Source organism: Gorilla gorilla, chromosome 21 (genome assembly GCF_029281585.2).
Source record: "Gorilla gorilla gorilla isolate KB3781 chromosome 21, NHGRI_mGorGor1-v2.1_pri, whole genome shotgun sequence".
Taxonomy (NCBI): domain Eukaryota; kingdom Metazoa; phylum Chordata; class Mammalia; order Primates; family Hominidae; genus Gorilla; species Gorilla gorilla.
The window spans coordinates 82288580-82313016 of record NC_073245.2 but is presented as its reverse complement, the minus strand read 5'-3'; positions in this window follow the sequence as shown (position 1 = coordinate 82313016).

The following is a 24437-nucleotide window of genomic DNA, read 5'->3' as shown; positions in this document are numbered from 1 at the left end:
CACAGCCATCTGGATGAACATGGAAATATCTACACCGCCATCTGTGTAAACATGCATACATTTTCACCGCTATCTGTATAAACATGGAAATATCTTCACAGCTATCTTTATGAACATGGAAATATCTACACCGCTATCTGTATGAACATGGAAATATCTTCACCGCCATCTGTATGAACATGGATATATCTACACAGCCATCTGGATGAACATGCAAATATCTGCACCGCTATCTGTATGAAGATGGAAATATCTACACCGCTATCTGTATGAACATGGATATATCTACACAGCCATCTGGATGAACATGGAAATATCTACACCGCCATCCGTATGAACATGGAAATATCTTCACCGCCATCCGTATGAACATGGAAATGTCTGCACCGCCATCTGTATGAACATATAAATATCTACACCGCCATCTGTATTAAGATGGAGATATCTACACCGCTATCTGTATAAACATGGAAATATCTACACCGCTATCTGTATGAACATGGAAATATCTACACCGCCGTCTGTATGAACATGGAAATATCGTCACCGCCATCTGTATGAACATGGATATATCTACACAGCCATCTGTATGAACATGGAAATATCTACACAGACATCTGGATGAACACGGAAATATCTACACCTCTATCTGTATGAACATGGAAATACATGCACCACTATCTGTATGAACATGGAAATATCTACACCGCTATCTGTATGAACATGGAAATATCTACACCGCTATCTGTATGAACATGGAAATATCTACACCGCTATCTGTGTAAACATGCATACATCTTCACCGCTATCTGTATAAACATGGAAATATCTACACCGCTATCTGTATGAACATGGAAAAATCTACACCGCTATCTGTTTGAACATGGAAATATCTACACCGCTATCTGCATGAAAAAGGAAATATCTACACAACTATCTGCATATAAATGGAAATATCTACACAACTATCTCTATGCACATGGAAATAACTACACCGCTATCTCTATAAACATGGAAATATCTACACCGCTATCTTTATGAACATGGAAATATCTACACCGCTATCTGTATGAACATGGAAATATCTACACCTCTATCTGTATGAACATGGAAATATCTTCACCGCCATCTGTATGAACATGGATATATCTACACAGCCATCTGGATGAACATGGAAATATCTGCACCGCTATCTGTATGAAGATGGAAATATCTACACCGCTATCTGTATGAACATGGATATATCTACACAGCCATCTGGATGAAGATGGAAATATCTACACTGCCATCTGTATGAACATGGAAATATCTTCACCGCCATCTGTAGGAACATAGATATATCTACACAGCCATGTGTATGAACATGGAAATATCTACACCGCTATCTGTATGAACATGGAAATATCTTCACCACCATCTGTATGAACATGGATATGTCTACACAGCCATCTGTATGAACATTTAAATATCTACACCGCCATCTGTATTAAGATGGACATATCTACACAACTATCTGCATAAACATGGAAATATCTACACCGCTATCTGTATAAACATGGAAATATCAACACCGCTATGTGTATAAACATGGAAATATCTACACCGCTATCTGTATAAACATGGAAATATCTACACCGCTACCTGTATAAACATGGAAATATCAGCACCGCTATCAGTATGAACATGGAAGTTTCTACACCGCCATCTGTATGAACATGGAAATATCTTCACCGCCATCCGTATGAACATGGAAATATCTGCACCGCCATCTGTATGAACATATAAATATCTACACCGCCATCTGTATTAAGATGGAGATATCTACACCGCTATCTGTAAAAACATGGAAATATCTACACCGCTATCTGTATAAACATGGAAATATCTACACCGCTATCTGTATAAACATGGAAATATCTACACCGCTACCTGTATAAACATGGAAATATCAGCACCGCTATCTGTATGAACATGGAAATATCTACACCGCCGTCTGTATGAACATGGAAATATCGTCACCGCCATCTGTATGAACATGGATATATCTACACAGCCATCTGTATGAACATGGAAATATCTTCACCGCCATCTGTATGAACATGGATATGTCTACACACCCGTCTGGATGAACATGGAAATATCTACACCGCTATCTGTGTAAACATGCATACATCTTCACCGCTATCTGTATAAACATGGAAATATCTACACCGCTATCTGTATGAACATGGAAATATCTACACCGCTATCTGTTTGAACATGGAAATATCTACACCGCTATCTGCATGAAAAAGGAAATACCTACACAACTATCTGCATATAAATGGAAATATCTACACAGCTATCTCTTTGCACATGGAAATAACTACACCGCTATCTCTATAAACATGGAAATATCTACACCGCCATCTGTATGAACATGGAAATATCTACACCGCCATCAGAATTAAGAAGGAGATATCTACACCGCTATTTGTATAAACATGGAAATATCTACACCGCTATCTGTATGAACATGGAAATATCTACACCGCTATCTGTATAAACACGGAAATATGTACACCGCTACCTGTATAAACATGGAAGTATCAGCACCGCTATCGGTATGAACATGGCAATATCTACACGTCTATCTGTATGAACATGGAAATATCTGCACCGCCATCTGTATGAGCATATAAATATCTACATCGCCATCTGTATTAAGATGGAGATATCTACACCACTATCTGTATAAACATGGAAATATCTACACCGCTATGTGTATAAACATGGAAATATCTACACCGCTACCTGTATAAACATGGAAGTATCAGCACCGCTATCGGTAGGAACAATGCAATATCTACACGGTTATCTGTATGAACATGGAAATATCTACACCGCTATCTGTATGAACATGGATATGTCTTCACCGCCATCTGTATGAGCATGGATATATCTAAACAGCCATCTGGATGAACATGGAAATATCTACACCGCTATCTGTATAAACATGGAAATATCTACACCACTACCTTCATAAACATGGAAATATCAGCACCGCTATCTGTATGAACATGGAAATATCTACACCGCCATCTGTATGAACATGGATATGTCTACACAGCCGTCTGTATGAACATGGAAATATCTACACCGCTATCTGTGTAAACATGCATACATCTTCACCGCTATCTGTATAAACATGGAAATATCTACACCGCTATCTGTATGAACATGGAAATATCTACACCGCTATCTGTTTGAACATGGAAATACCTACACCGCTATCTGCATGAAAATGGAAATATATACACAACTATCTGCATATAAATGGAAATATATACACAGCTATCTCTTTGCACATGGAAATAGCTACACCGCTATCTCTATAAACATGGAAATATCTACACCGCCATTTGTATGAACATGAAAATATCTACACCGCCATCTGTATTAAGAAGGAGATATCTACACCGCTATCTGTATAAACATGGAAATATATACACCGCCATCTGTATGAACATGGAAATATCTACACCGCTCTCTGTATAAACACGGAAATATGTACACCGCTACCTGTATAAACATGGAAGTATCAGCACCGCTATCGGTATGAACATGGCAATATCTACACGGCTATCTGTATGAACATGGAGATATCTACACCGCTATCTGTATGAACATGGAAGTATCTTCACAGCCATCTGTATGAACATGGATATATCTATACAGCCATCTGGACGAACATGGAAATATCTACACCGCTATCTGTATGAACATGGAAATATCTCCACCGCTATCTGTATGAACATGGAAATATCTACACAGACATCTGGATGAACACGGAAATATCTACACCGCTATCTGTATGAACATGGAAATACATGCACCGCTATCTGTATGAACATGGAAATATCTACACCGCTATCTGTATGAACATGGAAATATCTACACCGCTATCTGTATGAACATGGAAATATCTTCACCGCCATCTGTATGAACTTGGATATATCTACACAGCCATCTGGATGAACATGGAAATATCTACACCGCTATCTGTGTAAACATGCATACATTTTCACCGCTATCTGAATGAACAAGGAAATATCTACAACGCTTTCTGTATGAACATGGAAATATCTACACCGCTATCTGTATGAACATGGAAATATCTTCACCGCCATCTGTATGAACATGGATATATCCACACAGCCATCTGGATGAACATGGAAATATCTACACCGCTATCTGTGTAAACATGCATACATTTTCACCGCTATCTGTATAAACATGGAAATAACTACACCGCTATCTTTATGAACATGGAAATATCTACACGGCTATCTGTATGAACATGGAAATATCTACACCGCTATCTGTATGAACATGGAAATATCTTCACTGCCATCTGTATGAACACGGATATATCTACACAGCCATCTGGATGAACATGGAAATATCTGCACCGCTATCTGTTTGAAGATGGAAATATCTACACCGCTATCTGTATGAACATGGATATATCTACACAGCCATCTGGATGAACATGGAAATATCTACACCGCCATCTGTATGAACATGGAAATATCTTCACCGCCACCTGTAGGAACATGGATATATCTACACAGCCATCTGTATGAACATGGAAATATCTACACCGCTATCTGTATGAACATGGAAATATCTACAACGCTATCTGTATGAACATGGAAATATCTTCACCGCCATCTATATGAACATGGATATGTCTACACAGCCATCTGTATGAACATTTAAATATCTACACCGCCATCTGTATTAAGATGGACATATCTACACAACTATCTGCATAAACATGGAAATATCTACACCGCTATCTGTATAAACATGGAAATATCTACACCGCTATGTGTATAAACATGGAAATATCTACACTGCTATCTGTATAAACATGGAAATATCTACACCGCTACCTGTATAAACATGGAAATATCAGCACCGCTATCAGTATGAAGATGGAAGTTTCTACACCGCCATCTGTATGAACATGGAATTATCTTCACCGCCATCCGTATGAACATGGAAATATCTGCACCGCCATCTGTATGAACATATAAATATCTACACCGCCATCTGTATTAAGATGGAGATATCTACACCGCTATCTGTATAAACATGGAAATATCTACACCGCTATCTGTATAAACATGGAAATATCTACACCGCTATCTGTATAAACATGGAAATATCTACACCGCTACCTTTATAAACATGGAAATATCAGCACCGCTATCTGTATGAACATGGAAATATCTACACCGCCGTCTGTATGAACATGGAAATATCTTCACCGCCATCTGTATGAACATGGATATGTCTACACAGCCGTCTGGATGAACATGGAAATATGTACACCGCTATCTGTGTAAACATGCATACATCTTCACCGCTTTCTGTATAAACATGGAAATATCTACACCGCTATCTGTATGAACATGGAAATATCTACACCACTATCTGTTTGAACATGGAAATATCTACACCGCTATCTGCATGAAAAAGGAAATATCTACACAACTATCTGCATATAAATGGAAATATCTACACAGCTATCTCTTTGCACATGGAAATAACTACACCGCTATCTCTATAAACATGGAAATATCTACACCGCCATCTGTATGAACATGGAAATATCTACACCGCCATCAGAATTAAGAAGGAGATATCTACACCGCTATCTGTATAAACATGGAAATATCTACACCGCTATCTGTATGAACATGGAAATATCTACACCGCTATCTGTATAAACACGGAAATATGTACACCGCTACCTGTATAAACATGGAAGTATCAGCACCGCTATCGGTATGAACATGGCAATATCTACACGTCTATCTGTATGAACATGGAAATATCTACACCGCTATCTGTATAAACATGGAAATATCTACACCGCTATCTTTATGAACATGGAAATATCTACACCACTAACTGTTTGAAGAGGGAAATATATACACCGTTATCTGCATGAAAACGGAAATATCTACAGAGCTATCTGCTTACACATGGAAATACCTACACAGCTATCTCTTTACACATGGAAATAACTACACCGCCATCTGTATGAACATGGAAATATCTGCACCGCCATCTGTATGAACATTTAAATATCTACACCGCCATCTGTATTAAGATGGAGATATCTACACCACTATCTGCTTAAACATGGAAATATCTACACCGCTATCTGTATAAACATGGAAATATCTACACCGCTATGTGTATAAACATGGAAATATCTACACTGCTATCTGTATAAACATGGAAATATCTACACCGCTACCTGTATAAACATGGAAATATTAGCACTGCTATCAGTATGAACATGGAAGTTTCTACACCGCCATCTGTATGAACATGGAAATATCTACACCGCCATCCATATGAACATGGAAATATCTGCACCGCCATCTGAATGAACATATAATTATCTACACCGCCATGTGTATTAAGATGGAGATATCTACACCGCTATCTGTATAAACATGGAAATATCTACACCGCTATGTGTATAAACATGGAAATATCTACACCGCTACCTGTATAAACATGGAAGTATCAGCACCGCTATCGGTAGGAACAATGCAATATCTACACGGTTATCTGTATGAACATGGAAATATCTACACCGCTATCTGTATGAACATGGAAATGTCTTCACCGCCATCTGTATGAGCATGGATATATCTACACAGCCATCTGGATGAACATGGAAATATCTACACCGCTATCTGTATAAACATGGAAATATCTACACCGCTACCTTTATAAACATGGAAATATCAGCACCGCTATCAGTATGAACATGGAAATATCTACACCGCCGTCTGTATGAACATGGAAATATCGTCACCGCCATCTGTATGAACATGGATATATCTACACAGCCATCTGTATGAACATGGAAATATCTTCACCGCCATCTGTATGAACATGGATATGTCTACACAGCCGTCTGTATGAACATGGAAATATCTACACCGCTATCTGTGTAAACATGCATACATCTTCACCGCTATCTGTATAAATATGGAAATATCTACACCGCAATCTGTGTAAACATGCATACATCTTCACCGCTATCTGTATAAACATGGAAATATCTACACCGCTATCTGTATGAACATGGAAATATCTACACCGCTATCTGTTTGAACATGGAAATACCTACACCGCTATCTGCATGAAAATGGAAATATATACACAACTATCTGCATATAAATGGAAATATCTACACAGCTATTTCTATGCACATGGAAATAGCTACACCGCTATCTCTATAAACATAGAAATATCTACACCGCCATCTGTATGAACATGGAAATATCTACACTGCCATCTGTATTAAGAAGGAGATATCTACACCGCTATCTGTATAAACAAGGAAATATATACACCGCTATCTGTATGAACATGGAAATATCTACACCGCTATCTTTATGAACACGGAAATATGTACACCGCTACCTGTATAAACATGGAAGTATCAGCACCGCTATCGGTATGAACATGGCAATATCTACGCGGCTATCTGTATGAACATGGAAATATCTACACCGCTATCTGTATGAACATGGAAATATCTTCACAGCCATCTGTATGAACATGGATATATCTACACAGCCATCTGGATGAACATGGAAATATCTACACCGCTATCTGTTTGAACAGGGAAGTATATACACCGCTATCTGCATGAAAATGGAAATATCTACACAGCTATCTGCATATACATGGGAATATCTACACAGCTATCTCTTTACACATGGAAATAACTACACCGCTATCTGTATGAACATGGAAATATCTACACCGTCATCCGTATGAACATGGAAATATCTGCACCGCCATCTGAATGAACATATAAATATCTACACCGCCATCTGTATTAAGATGGAGATATCTACACCGCTATCTGTATAAAGATGGAAATATCTACACCGCTATGTGTATAAACATGGAAATATCTACACCGCTATCTGTATAAACATGGAAATATCTACACCGCTACCTGTATAAACATGGAAATATCAGCACCGCTATCAGTATGAACATGGAAGTATCTACACCGCCATCTATATGAACATGGAAATATCTTCACCGCCATCTGTATGAACATGGAAATATCTGCACCGCCATCTGTATGAACATATAAATATCTACACCGCCATCTGTATTAAAATAGAGATATCTACACCGCTATCTGTATGAACATGGAAATATCTACACCGCTATGTGTATAAACATGGAAATATCTACACCGCTATCTGTATGAACATGGAAATATCTTCACCGCCATCTGTATGAACATGGATATATCTACACAGCCATCTGGATGAACATGGAAATATCTACACCGCTATCTGTGTAAACATGCATACATTTTCACCGCTATCTGTAAAAACATGGAAATATCTACACCGCTATCTTCATGAACATGGAAATATCTACACCGCTCTCTGTATGAACATGGAAATACATGCACCGCTATCTGTATGAACATGGAAATATCTACACCACTATCTGTATGAACATGGAAATATCTACACCGCCATCTGTATGAACATGGAAATATCTTCACCGCCATCTGTATGAACATGGATATATCTACACAGCCATCTGGATGAACATGGAAATATCTACACCGTTATCTTTATGAACATGGAAATATCTACACCGCTATCTGTTTGAACTTTGAGATATATACAGCGCTATCTGCTTGAAAATGGAAATATCTACACAGCCATCTGGATTAACATGGAAATATCTGCACTGCTATCTGAATGAACAAGGAAATATCTACACCGCTTTCTGTATGAACATGGATATATCTACACAGCCATCTGGATGAACATGGAAATATCTACACCGCTATCTGTGTAAACATGCATATATCTTCACCGCTATCTGTATAAACATGGAAATATCTACACCGCTATCTTTCTGAACATGGAAATATCTACACTGCTAACTGTTTGAACAGGGAAATATATACACCGCTATCTGCATGAAAATTGAGATATCTACACAGCTATCTGCATATACATGGTAGTATCTACACAGCTATCTCTTTACACATGGAAATAACTGCACCACTATCTGTATGAACATGGAAATATCTACACCGCCATCTGCATGAACAAGGAAATATCTGCACCGCCATCTGTATGAACATATAAATATCTACACCGCCATCTGTATTAAGATGGAGATATCTACACCGCTATCTGTACAAACATGGAAATATCTACACCGCTATGTGTATAAACATGGAAATATCTACACCGCTATCTGTATAAACATGGAAATATCTACACCGCTACCTGTATAAACATGGAAATATCAGCACCGCTATCAGTATGAACATGGAAGTATCTACACCACCATCTGTATGAACATGGAAATATCTTCACCGTCATCTGTATGAACATGGAAATAACTGCACCGCCATCTGTATGAACATATAAATATCTACACCGCCATCTGTATTAAGATGGAGATATCTACACCGCTATCTGTATGAACATGGAAATATCTACACCGCTATGTGTATAAACATGGAAATATCTACACCGCTATCTGAATAAACATGTTAATATCTACACTGCTACCTGTATAAACATGGAAATATCAGCACCGCTATCTGTATGAACATGGAAATATCTACACCGCCATCTGTATGAACACGGAAAAATGTTCACCGTCATCTGTATGAATATGGATATATCTACACAGCCATCTGTATGAACATGGAAATATCTTCACCGCCATCTGTATGAACATGGATATGTCTACACAGCCGTCTGGATGAACATGGAAATATCTACACAGCTATCTGTATGAACATGGAAATATGTACACCGCTATCTGTGTAAACATGCATACATCTTCACTGCTATCTGTATAAACATGGAAATATCCACACCGCTATCTGTATGAACATGGAAATATCTACACCGCTATCTGTTTGAACATGGAAATATCTACACCGCTATCTGCATGAAAATGGAAATATCTACACAGCTATCTGCATATACATGGAAATATCTACACAGCAATCTCTTTGCACATGGAAATAACTACACCGCTATCTCTATAAACATGGAAATATCTACACCACCATCTGTATGAAAATGGAAATATCTGCACCGCCATCAGTATGAACATATAAATATCCACACTGCCGTCTGTATTAAGAAGGAGATATCTACACCGCTATCTGTATAAACATGGAAATATCTACACCGCTATCTGTATGAACATGGAAATATCTACACCGCTACCTGTATAAACACAGAAATATGTACACCGCTACCTGTATAAACATGGAAGTATCAGCACCGCTATCGGTATGAACATGCCAATATCTACACGGCTATCTGTGTGAACATGGAAATATCTACAACGCCGTCTGTATGAACATGGAAATATCTTCACCGCCATCTGTATGAACATGGATATGTCTACACAGCCATCTGGATGAACATGGAAATATCTACACCGCTATCTGTATGAACATGGAAATATCTACACCGCTATCTGTATGAACATGGAAATATCTACACAGACATCTGGATGAACACGCAAATATCTACACCGCTATCTGTATGAACATGGAAATACATGAACCGCTATCTGTATGAACATGGAAATATCTACACCGCTATCTGTATGAACATGGAAATATCTACACCGCTATCTGTATGAACATGGAAATATCTACACCGCTATCTGTGTAAACATGCATACATCTTCACCGCTATCTGTATAAACATGGAAATATCTACACCGCTATCTGTATGAACATGGAAACATCTACACCGCTATCTGTTTGAACATGGAAATATCTACACCGCTATCTGCATGAAAAAGGAAATATCTACACAACTATCTGCATATAAATGGAAATATCTACACAGCTATCTCTATGCACATGGAAATAACTACACCGCTATCTCTATAAACATGGAAATATCTATACCGCCATCTGTATGAACATGGAAATATCTACACCGCCATCAGAATTAAGAAGGAGATATCTACACCGCTATCTGTATAAACATGGAAATATCTACACCGCTATCTGTATGAACATGGAAATATCTACACCGCTATCTGTATAAACACGGAAATATGTACACCGCTACCTGTATAAACATGGAAGTATCAGCACCGCTATCGGTATGAACATGGCAATATCTACACGTCTATCTGTATGAACATGGAAATATCTACACCGCTATCTGTATAAACATGGAAATAACTTCACCGCCATCTGTATGAACATGGATATGTCTACACAGCCATCTGGATGGACATGGAAATATCTACACCGCTACCTGTATGAACATGGAAATATCTACACCGCTATCTGTATGAACATGGAAATATCTACACAGACATCTGGATGAACACGGAAATATCTACACCGCTATCTGTATGAACATGGAAATACATGCACCGCTATCTGTATGAACATGGAAATATCTACACCGCTATCTTTATGAACATGGAAATATCTACACCGCTATCTGTGTGAACATGGAAATATCTTCACCGCCATCTGTATGAACATGGATATATCTACACAGCCATCTGGATGAACATAGAAATATCTACACCGCTATCTGTGTAAACATGCATACATTTTCACCGCTATCTGTATAAACATGGAAATATCTACACCACTATCTTTATGAACATGGAAATATCTACACCGCTATCTGTATGAACATGGAAATATCTACACCGCTATCTCTATGAACATGGAAATATCTTCACCGCCATCTGTATGAACATGGATATATCTACACAGCCATCTGGATGAACATGGAAATATCTGCACCGCTATCTGTATGAAGATGGAAATATCTACACCGCTATCTGTATGAACATGGATATATCTACACAGCCATCTGGATGAACATGGAAATATCTACACTGCCATCTGTATGAACATGGAAATATCTTCACCGCCATCTGTAGGAACATAGATATATCTACACAGCCATCTGTATGAACATGGAAATATCTACACCGCTATCTGTATGAACATGGAAATATCTACACCGCTATCTGTATGAACATGGAAATATCTTCACCACCATCAGTATGAACATGGATATGTCTACACAGCCATCTGTATGAACATTTAAATATCTACACCACCATCTGTATTAAGATGGACATATCTACACAACTATCTGCATACACATGGAAATATCTACACTGCTATCTGTATAAACATGGAAATATCTACACCGCTATGTGTATAAACATGGAAATATCTACACCGCTATCTGTATAAACATGGAAATATCTACACCACTATCTGTATAAACATGGAAATATCTACACCGCTACCTGTATAAACATGGAAATATCAGCACCGCTATCTGTATGAACATGGAAATATCTACACCGCCGTCTGTATGAACATGGAAGTATCGTCACCGCCATCTGTATGAACATGGATATATCTACACAGCCATCTGTATGAACATGGAAATATCTTCACCGCCATCTGTATGAACATGGATATGTCTACACAGCCATCTGGATGAACATGGAAATATCTACACAGCTATCTGTATGAACATGGAAATATCTACACCGCTATCTGTATGAACATGGAAATATCTACACAGACATCTGGATGAACACGGAAATATCTACACCGCTATCTGTATGATCATGGAAATACATGCACCGCTATCTGTATGAACATGGAAATATCTACACCGCTATCTGTATGAACATGGAAATATCTTCACCGCCATCTGTATGAACATGGATATATCTACTCAGCCATCTGGATGAACATGGAAATATCTACACCGCTATCTTTGTAAACATGCATACATTTTCACCGCTATCTGTATAAACATGGAAATATCTACACCGCTATCTTTATGAACATGGAAATATCTACACCGCTATCTGTATGAACATGGAAATATCTACACCGCTATCTGTATGAACATGGAAATATCTTCACCGCCATCTGTATGAACATGGATATATCTACACAGCCATCTGGATGACCATGGAAATATCTGCACCGCTATCTGTATGAAGATGGAAATATCTACACCGCTATCTGTATGAACATGGATATATCTACACAGCCATCTGTATGAACATGGAAATATCTACACCGCTATCTGTATAAACATGGAAATAACTTCACCGCCATCTGTATGAACATGGATATGTCTACACAGCCATCTGGATGGACATGGAAATATCTACACCGCTACCTGTATGAACATGGAAATATCTACACCGCTATCTGTATGAACATGGAAATATCTACACAGACATCTGGATGAACACGGAAATATCTACACCGCTATCTGTATGAACATGGAAATACATGCACCGCTATCTGTATGAACATGGAAATATCTACACCGCTATCTTTATGAACATGGAAATATCTACACCGCTATCTGTGTGAACATGGAAATATCTTCACCGCCATCTGTATGAACATGGATATATCTACACAGCCATCTGGATGAACATAGAAATATCTACACCGCTATCTGTGTAAACATGCATACATTTTCACCGCTATCTGTATAAACATGGAAATATCTACACCACTATCTTTATGAACATGGAAATATCTACACCGCTATCTGTATGAACATGGAAATATCTACACCGCTATCTCTATGAACATGGAAATATCTTCACCGCCATCTGTATTAACATGGATATATCTACACAGCCATCTGGATGAACATGGAAATATCTGCACCGCTATCTGTATGAAGATGGAAATATCTACACCGCTATCTGTATGAACATGGATATATCTACACAGCCATCTGGATGAACATGGAAATATCTACACTGCCATCTGTATGAACATGGAAATATCTTCACCGCCATCTGTAGGAACATAGATATATCTACACAGCCATCTGTATGAACATGGAAATATCTACACCGCTATCTGTATGAACATGGAAATATCTACACCGCTATCTGTATGAACATGGAAATATCTTCACCACCATCAGTATGAACATGGATATGTCTACACAGCCATCTGTATGAACATTTAAATATCTACACCACCATCTGTATTAAGATGGACATATCTACACAACTATCTGCATACACATGGAAATATCTACACTGCTATCTGTATAAACATGGAAATATCTACACCGCTATGTGTATAAACATGGAAATATCTACACCGCTATCTGTATAAACATGGAAATATCTACACCACTATCTGTATAAACATGGAAATATCTACACCGCTACCTGTATAAACATGGAAATATCAGCACCGCTATCTGTATGAACATGGAAATATCTACACCGCCGTCTGTATGAACATGGAAGAATCGTCACCGGCATCTGTATGAACATGGATATATCTACACAGCCATCTGTATGAACATGGAAATATCTTCACCGCCATCTGTATGAACATGGATATGTCTACACAGCCATCTGGATGAACATGGAAATATCTACACAGCTATCTGTATGAACATGGAAATATCTACACCGCTATCTGTATGAACATGGAAATATCTACACAGACATCTGGATGAACACGGAAATATCTACACCGCTATCTGTATGATCATGGAAATACATGCACCGCTATCTGTATGAACATGGAAATATCTACACCGCTATCTGTATGAACATGGAAATATCTTCACCGCCATCTGTATGAACATGGATATATCTACTCAGCCATCTGGATGAACATGGAAATATCTACACCGCTATCTTTGTAAACATGCATACATTTTCACCGCTATCTGTATAAACATGGAAATATCTACACCGCTATCTTTATGAACATGGAAATATCTACACCGCTATCTGTATGAACATGGAAATATCTACACCGCTATCTGTATGAACATGGAAATATCTTCACCGCCATCTGTATGAACATGGATATATCTACACAGCCATCTGGATGACCATGGAAATATCTGCACCGCTATCTGTATGAAGATGGAAATATCTACACCGCTATCTGTATGAACATGGATATATCTACACAGCCATCTGGATGAACATGGAAATATCTACACCGCCATCTGTATGAACATGGAAATATCTTCACCGCCAGCTGCAGGAACATGGATATATCTACACAGCCATCTGTATGAACATGGAAATATCTACACCGCTATCTGTATGAACATGGAAATATCTACACCGCTATCTGTATGAACATGGAAATATCTTCACCGCCATCTGTATGAACATGGATATGTCTACACAGCCATCTGTATGAACATTTAAATATCTACACCGCCATCTGTATTAAGATGGAGATATCTACACAACTATCTGCATAAACATGGAAATATCTACACCGCTATCTGTATAAACATGGAAATATCTACACCGCTATGTGTATAAACATGGAAATATGTACACCGCCGTCTGTATGAACATGGAAATATCGTCACCGCCATCTGTATGAACATGGATATATCTACACAGCCATCTGTATGAACATGGAAATATCTTTACCGCCATCTGTATGAACATGGATATGTCTACACAGCCATCTGGATGAACATGGAAATATCTACACCGCTATCTGTATGAACATGGAAATATCTACACCGCTATCTGTATGAACATGGAAATATCTACACAGACATCTGGATGAACACGGTAATATCTACACCGCTATCTGTATGAACATGGAAATACATGCACCGCTATCTGTATGAACATGGAAATATCTACACCGCTATCTCTATGAACATGGAAATATCTTCACCGCCATCTGTATGAACATGGATATATCTACACAGCCATCTGGATGAACATGGAAATATCTACACCGCTGTCTGTGTAAACATGCATACATTTTCACCGCTATCTGTATAAACATGGAAATAACTACACCGCTATCTGTATGAACATGGAAATACCTTCACCGCCATCTGTATGAACATGGATATGTCTACACAGCCATCTGTATGAACATTTAAATATCTACACCGCCATCTGTATTAAGATGGAGATATCTACACAACTATCTGCATAAACATGGAAATATCTACACCGCTATCTGTATAAACATGGAAATATCTACACCGCTATGTGTAAAAACTTGGAAATATCTACACCGCTATCTGTATAAACATGGAAATATCTACACCGCTACCTGTATAAACATGGAAATATCACCACCGCTATCAGTATGAACATGGAAGTTTCTACACCGCCATCTGTATGAACATGGAAATATCTTCACCGCCATCCGTATGGACATGGAAATATCTGCACCGCCATCTGTATGAACATATAAATATCTACACCACCATCTGTATTAAGATGGAGATATCTACCGCTATCTTCATAAACATGGAAATATCTACACCGCTATCTGTATAAACATGGAAATATCTACACCGCTATCTGTATAAACATGGAAATATCTACACCGCTATCTGTATGAACATGGAAATATCTACACCGCTACCGGTATAAACACAGAAATATGTACACCGCTACCTGTATAAACATGGAACTATCAGCACCGCTATCGGTATGAACATGCCAATATCTACACGGCTATCTGTATGAACATGGAAATATCTACAACGCCATCTGTATGAACATGGAAATATCTTCACCGCCATCTGTAGGGACATGGATATATCTACACAGCCATCTGTATGAACATGGAAATATCTACACCACTATCTGTATGAACATGGAAATATCTACACCGCTATCTGTATGAACATGGAAATACCTTCACCGCCATCTGTATGAACATGGATATGTCTACACAGCCATCTGTATGAACATTTAAATAACTACACCTCCTTCTGTATTAAGATGGAAATATCTACACAATTATCTGCATAAACATGGAAATATCTACACCGCTATCTGTATAAACATGGAAATATCTACACCGCTATGTGTATAAACATGGAAATATCTACACCGCTATCTGTATAAACATGGAAATATCTACACCGCTACCTGTATAAACATGGAAATATCAGCACCGCTATCAGTATGAACATGGAAGTTTCTACACCGCCATCTGTATGAACATGGAAATATCTTCACCGCCATCCGTATGAACATGGAAATGTCTGCACCGCCATCTGTATGAACATATAAATATCTACACCGCCATCTGTATTAAGATGGAGATATCTACACCACTATCTGTATAAACATGGAAATATCTACACCGCTATCTGTGTAAACATGGAAATATCTACACCGCTATCTGTATAAACATGGAAATATCTACACCGCTATCTGTATAAACATGGAAATATCTACACCGCTACCTGTATAAACATGGAAATATCAGCACCGCTGTCTGTATGAACATGGAAATATCTACACCGCCATCTCTATGAACATGGAAATATCGTCACCGCCATCTGTATGAACATGGATATATCTACACAGCCATCTGTATGAACATGGAAATACCTTCACCGCCATCTGTAGGAACATAGATATATCTACACAGCCATCTCTATGAACATGGAAATATCTACACCGCTATCTGTATGAACATGGAAATATCTACACCGCTATCTGTATGAACATGGAAATATCTTCACCACCATCTGTATGAACATGGATATGTCTACACATCCATCTGTATGAACATTTAAATATCTACACCGCCATCTGTATTAAGATGGACATATCTACACAACTATCTGCATAAACATGGAAATATCTACACCGCTATCTGTATAAACATGGAAATATCAACACCGCTATGTGTATAAACATGGAAATATCTACACCGCTATCTGTATAAACATGGAAATATCTACACCGCTACCTGTATAAACATGGAAATATCAGCACCGCTATCAGTATGAACATGGAAGTTTCTACACCGCCATCTGTATGAACATGGAAATATCTTCACCGCCATCCGTATGAACATGGAAATATCTGCACCGCCATCTGTATGAACATATAAATATCTACACCGCCATCTGTATTAAGATGGAGATATCTACACCGCTATCTGTATAAACATGGAAATATCTACACCGCTATCTGTATAAACATGGAAATATCTACACCGCTATCTGTATAAACATGGAAATATCTACACCGCTACCTGTATAAACATGGAAATATCAGCACCGCCGTCTGTATGAACATGGAAATATCGTCACCGCCATCTGTATGAACATGGATATATCTACACAGCCATCTGTATGAACATGGAAATATCTTCACCGCCATCTGTATGAACATGGATATGTCTACACAGCCATCTGGATGAACATGGAAATATCTACACCGCTATCTGTATGAACATGGAAATATCTACACCGCTATCTGTATGAACATGGAAATATCTACACAGACATCTGGATGAACACGGAAATATCTACACCGCTATCTGTATGAACATGGAAATACATGCACCGCTATCTGTATGAACATGGAAATATCTACACCGCTATCTGTATGAACATGGAAATATCTTCACCGCCATCTGTATGAACAAGGATATATCTACACAGCCATCTGGATGAACATGAAAATATCTACACCGCTATCTGTGTAAACATGCATACATTTTCACCGCTATCTGTATAAACATGGAAATATCTACACCGCTATCTGTATCAACATGGAAATACCTTCACCGCCATCTGTATGAACATGGATATGTCTACACAGCCATCTGTATGAACATTTAAATATCTACACCGCCATCTGTATTAAGATGGAGATATCTACACAACTATCTGCATAAACATGGAAATATCTACACCGCTATCTGTATAAACATGGAAATATCTACACCGCTATGTGTATAAACATGGAAATATCTACACCGCTATCTGTATAAACATGGAAATATCTACACCGCTACCTGTATAAACATGGAAATATCACCACCGCTATCAGTATGAACATGGAAGTTTCTACACCGCCATCTGTATGAACATGGAAATATCTTCACCGCCATCCGTATGAATATGGAAATATCTGCACCGCCATCTGTATGAACATATAAATATCTACACCGCCATCTGTATTAAGATGGAGATATCTACACAACTATCTGCATAAACATGGAAATATCTACACCGCTATCTGTATAAACATGGAAATATCTACACCGCTATGTGTATAAACATGGAAATATCTACACCGCTATCTGTATAAACATGGAAATATCTACACCGCTACCTGTATAAACATGGAAATATCACCACCGCTATCAGTATGAACATGGAAGTTTCTACACCGCCATCTGTATGAACATGGAAATATCTTCACCGCCATCCGTATGAACATGGAAATATCTGCACCGCCATCTGTATGAACATATAAATATCTACACCGCCATCTGTATTAAGATGGAGATATCTACCGCTATCTGTATAAACATGGAAATATCTACACCGCTATCTGTATAAACATGGAAATATCTACACCGCTATCTGTATAAACATGGAAATATCTACACCGCTACCTGTATAAACATGGAAATATCAGCACCGCTATCTGTATGAACATGGAAATATCTACACCGCCGTCTGTATGAACATGGAAATATCGTCACCGCCATCTGTATGAACATGGATATATCTACACAACCATCTGTATGAACATGGAAATATCTTCACCGCCATCTGTATGAACATGGATATGTCTACACACCCGTCTGGATGAACATGGAAATATCTACACCGCTATCTGTGTAAACATGCATACATCTTCACCGCTATCTGTATAAACATGGAAATATCTACACCGCTATCTGTATGAACATGGAAATATCTACACCGCTATCTGTTTGAACATAGAAATATCTACACCGCTATCTGCATGAAAAAGGTAATATCTACACAACTATCTGCATATAAATGGAAATATCTACACAGCTATCTCTTTGCACATGGAAATAACTACACCGCTATCTCTATAAACATGGAAATATCTACACCGCCATCGGCATGAACATGGAAATATCTACACCGCCATCAGAATTAAGAAGGAGATATCTACACCGCTATCTGTATAAACATGGAAATATCTACACCGCTATCTGTATGAACATGGAAATATCTACACCGCTATCTGTATAAACACGGAAATATGTACACCGCTACCTGTATAAACATGGAAGTATCAGCACGGCTATCGGTATGAACATGGCAATATCTACACGTCTATCTGTATGAACATGGAAATATCTACACCGCTATCTGTATAAACATGGAAATATCTACACCGCTATCTTTATGAACATGGAAATATCTACACCGCTAACTGTTTGAAGAGGGAATTATATACACCGTTATCTGCATGAAAACGGAAATATCTACAGAGCTATCTGCTTACACATGGAAATACCTACACAGCTATCTCTTTACACATGGAAATAACTACACCGCCATCTGTATGAACATGGAAATATCTGCACCGCCATCTGTATGAACATTTAAATATCTACACCGCCATCTGTATTAAGATGGAGATATCTACACCACTATCTGCATAAACATGGAAATATCTACACCGCTATCTGTATAAACATGGAAATATCTACACCGCTATGTGTATAAACATGGAAATATCTACACTGCTATCTGTATAAACATGGAAATATCTACACCGCTACCAGTATAAACATGGAAATATTAGCACTGCTATCAGTATGAACATGGAAGTTTCTACACCGCCATCTGTATGAACATGGAAATATCTTCACCGCCATCCATATGAACATGGAAATATCTGCACCGTCATCTGTATGAATATATAAATATCTACACCGCCATCTGTATTAAGATGGAGATATCTACACCGCTATCTGTATAAACATGGAAATATCTACACCGCAATGTGTATAAACATGGATATATCTACACCGCTACCTGTATAAACATGGAAGTATCAGCACCGCTATCGGTAGGAACAATGCAATATCTACACGGTTATCTGTATGAACATGGAAATATCTACACCGCTATCTGTATGAACATGGAAATGTCTTCACCGCCATCTGTATGAGCATGGATATATCTACACAGCCATCTGGATGAACAGGGAAATATCTACACCGCTATCTGTATAAACATGGAAATATCTACACCGCTACCTTTATAAACATGGAAATATCAGCACCGCTATCAGTATGAACATGGAAATGTCTACACCGCCGTCTGTATGAACATGGAAATATCGTCACCGCCATCTGTATGAACATGGATATATCTACAAAGCCATCTGTATGAACATGGAAATATCTTCACCGCCATCTGTATGAACATGGATATGTCTACACAGCCGTCTGTATGAACATGGAAATATCTACACCGCTATCTGTGTAAACATGCATACATCTTCACCGCTATCTGTATAAATATGGAAATATCTACACCGCAATCTGTGTAAACATGCATACATCTTCACCGCTATCTGTATAAACATGGAAATATCTACACCGCTATCTGTATGAACATGGAAATATCTACACCGCTATCTGTTTGAACATGGAAATACCTACACCGCTATCTGCATGAAAATGGAAATATATACACAACTATCTGCATATAAATGGAAATATCTACACAGCTATTTCTATGCACATGGAAATAGCTACACCGCTATCTCTATAAACATGGAAATATCTAAACCGCCATCTGTATGAACATGGAAATATCTACACTGCCATCTGTATTAAGAAGGAGATATCTACACCGCTATCTGTATGAACATGGAAATAGCTACACAGCTATCTGTATGAACATGGAAATATCTACACCGCTATCTGTATGAACATGGAAATATCTACACTGCTATCTGTATGAATATGGAAATATCTTCACCGCCATCTGTAAAACATGGATATATCTACACAGCCATCTGGATGAACATGGAAATATCTACACAGCTATCTGTATGAACATGGAAATATCTACACCTCTATCTGTGTAAACATGCATACATCTTCACCGCTATCTGTATAAACATGGAAATATCTACACCGCTATCTGTATGAACATGGAAATATCTACACCGCTATCTGTATGAACATGGATATATCTACACAACCATCTGTATGAACATGGATATATCTACACCACTACCTGTATGAAAATGGAAATATCTACACCGCTATCTGTATGAACATGGATATATCTACACAGCCATCTGGATGAACATGGAAATATCTACACCGCTATCTGTATGAACATGGAAATATCTATACCGCTATCTGTGTAAATATGCATACGTCTTCACCGCAATCTGTATAAACATGGAAATATCTACACCGCTATCTGTATGAACATGGAAATATCTACACCGCTGTTTGAACATGGAAATATCTACTCCGCTATCTGTGTAAACATGCATACATCTTCACCGCTATCTGTATAAACATGGAAATATCTACACTGCTATCTGTATGAACATGGAAATATCTACACCGCCATCTGTGTGAACATGGAAATATCTGCACCGCCATCTGTATGGACATATAAATATCTACACCGCCATCTGTATTAAGATGGAGATATCTACACCGCTATCTGTATAAACCTGGAAATATCTACACCGCTATCTGTATAAACATGGAAATATCTACCCCGCTATCTGTATAAACATGGAAATATCTACACCGCTACCTTTATAAACATGGAAATATCAGCACCGCTATCTGTATGAACATGGAAATATCTACACCGCCGTCTGTATGAACATGGAAATATCGTCACCGCCATCTGTATGAACATGGATATATCTACAAAGCCATCTGTATGAACATGGAAATATCTTCACCGCCATCTGTATGAACATGGATATGTCTACACAGCCGTCTGGATGAACATGGAAATATATACACCGCTATCTGTGTAAACATGCATACATCTTCACCGCTATCTGTATAAACATGGAAATGTCTACACCGCTATCTGTATGAACATGGAAATATCTACACCGCTATCTGTTTGAACATGGAAATATCTACACCGCTATCTGCATGAAAAAGGAAATATCTACACAACTATCTGCATATAAATGGAAATATCTACACAGCTATCTCTTTGCACATGGAAATAACTACACCGCTATCTCTATAAACATGGAAATATCTACACCGCCATCTGTATGAACATGGAAATATCTACACCGCCATCAGAATTAAGAAGGAGATATCTACACCGCTATCTGTATAAACATGGAAATATCTACACCGCTATCTGTATGAACATGGAAATATCTACACCGCTATCTGTATAAACACGGAAATATGTACACCGCTACCTGTATAAACATGGAAGTATCAGCACCGCTGTCGGTATGAACATGGCAATATCTACACGTCTATCTGTATGAACATGGAAATATCTACACCGCTATCTGTATAAACATGGAAATATCTACACCGCTATCTTTATGAACATGGAAATATCTACACCGCTAACTGTTTGAAGAGGGAATTATATACACCGTTATCTGCATGAAAACGGAAATATCTACAGAGCTATCTGCTTACACATGGAAATACCTACACAGATATCTCTTTACACATGGAAATAACTACACCGCCATCTGTATGAACATGGAAATATCTGCACCGCCATCTGTATGAACATTTAAATATCTACACCGCCATCTGTATTAAGATGGAGATATCTACACCACTATCTGCATAAACATGGAAATATCTACACCGCTATCTGTATAAACATGGAAATATCTACACCGCTATGTGTATATACATGGAAATATCTACACTGCTATCTGTATAAACATGGAAATATCTACACCGCTACCTGTATAAACATGGAAATATTAGCACTGCTATCAGTATGAACATGGAAGTTTCTACACCGCCATCTGTATGAACATGGAAATATCTTCACCGCCATCCATATGAACATGGAAATATCTGCACCGCCATCTGTATGAACATATAAATATCTACACCGCCATCTGTATTAAGATGGAGATATCTACACCGCTATCTGTATAAACATGGAAATATCTACACCGCTATGTGTATAAACATGGAAATATCTACACCGCTACCTGTATAAACATGGAAGTATCAGCACCGCTATCGGTAGGAACAATGCAATATCTACACGGTTATCTGTATGAACATGGAAATATCTACACCGCTATCTGTATGAACATGGAAATGTCTTCACCGCCATCTGTATGAGCATGGATATATCTACACAGCCATCTGGATGAACAGGGAAATATCTACACCGCTATCTGTATAAACATGGAAATATCTACACCGCTACCTTTATAAACATGGAAATATCAGCACCGCTATCAGTATGAACATGGAAATATCTACACCGCCGTCTGTATGAACATGGAAATATCGTCACCGCCATCTGTATGAACATGGATATATC